This window comes from Pteropus alecto, unplaced genomic scaffold (assembly GCF_000325575.1).
Source record: "Pteropus alecto unplaced genomic scaffold, ASM32557v1 scaffold199, whole genome shotgun sequence".
NCBI lineage: Eukaryota > Metazoa > Chordata > Mammalia > Chiroptera > Pteropodidae > Pteropus > Pteropus alecto.
Window position 1 is genome coordinate 518,816 of NW_006442489.1, and position 1,253 is coordinate 520,068.

The following is a 1,253-nucleotide window of genomic DNA, read 5'->3' on the forward strand; positions in this document are numbered from 1 at the left end:
TAATGCCCTTCCTCATCTGTAATAATTCCTTGTTCTGAAGTCTGCCTCTTGTGAATTCAGTATAGCTACAGCAACTTCATTTTGATTAGTGGTAGCATGGTATATCTTTCTCCATATTTTCACTTTTAATCTTTTTTTTTTTTTTTTTAGGTGAAGCAACCCTTGGTTGACCTCACAGATTGCAAGGACCTTGCCAGTTTACAATCCCTTATTATTATTATTTTTTTAATTTTTTACACCTATAGCACCTGGTCTTCCTAGGAGGTCTTCTATCCAAGTATTAACCAGGCCTGACCCTGCTTAGCTTCTGAGATCAGACGGTATTGGGTTTGTTCAGGGTAGCATGGCCGTAGACACTTTTAATCTAACTGTATCATTAAGTGGGTTTATTATAGACAATGTATAGTTGAGACTTGTATATATTTTTATCTACTCTGACAATCTTGGTTTCTTAATTGATATATTTAGACCACTCACATTTAAAGTGATTATTGATGTAGTTAGTTTAATATTTACCATGCTTGTAAATGTTTTCAATTCATTGCACTGGATCCTTGCTTCCTTTTATCTCTCCTCTTCTTTCATCTTTTTTGGTTTTAATTGAGCATTTTATGATTCTATTTTGTCTCCTCTCTTAACATACCAGTCATACTTATAAATTTTTTTGTTATTGCCCTAGAATTGCAACTAATCTAAATTCATTATCAAGTAACACTACATCATTTCATGGGCAGTCACATACCTTATATCAGAGCATCTCCAACTTTTCTTCTCATCCTTTCAAACATTGCTGTCATCCATTTCACTTATCCATATACTATGATTACCTAATACATTGCTATTATTACTTTAAACAAACAGCTATCTGTTAGATCAATTAAGAATAAGAAAAGCAGTCCCATGAGCATTTCTCACAATAGCCAAGATATGGAAACAACTTAAGCAATTATTGACAGATGAATGGATATGGATAAAGAAGATGAATGGATAAAGCTATGAAAAAGGGGGAAATCCTGCCATTTGCAACAACATAGATGGGCTCTGAGGGCCTTATGCTAAGTGAAATAAGTCAGGCAGAGGAAGACAAATATTGTATATCATATCACTTAAATGTAAAATCTTTTTAGATTTAGCTGAACTCATGGAAACAGAGTAGAATAGTGGTTACTAGAGGTTGGGGGTGGAGGAAATGGGGGAGATATGGTCAAAGAACACAAACTTCCAGTTATTAGATAAATAAGTTCTAGGGATCT

At 34.0% G+C, this 1,253-nt stretch overlaps 1 pseudogene; it reads right to left on the reverse strand.

Moving 5' to 3' along the window:
- Positions 1-236: 236 nt before the first annotated feature.
- Positions 237-355, reverse strand: LOC112470891 (annotated as a pseudogene).
- Between the last annotated feature and the right edge of the window lie 898 nt (positions 356-1,253).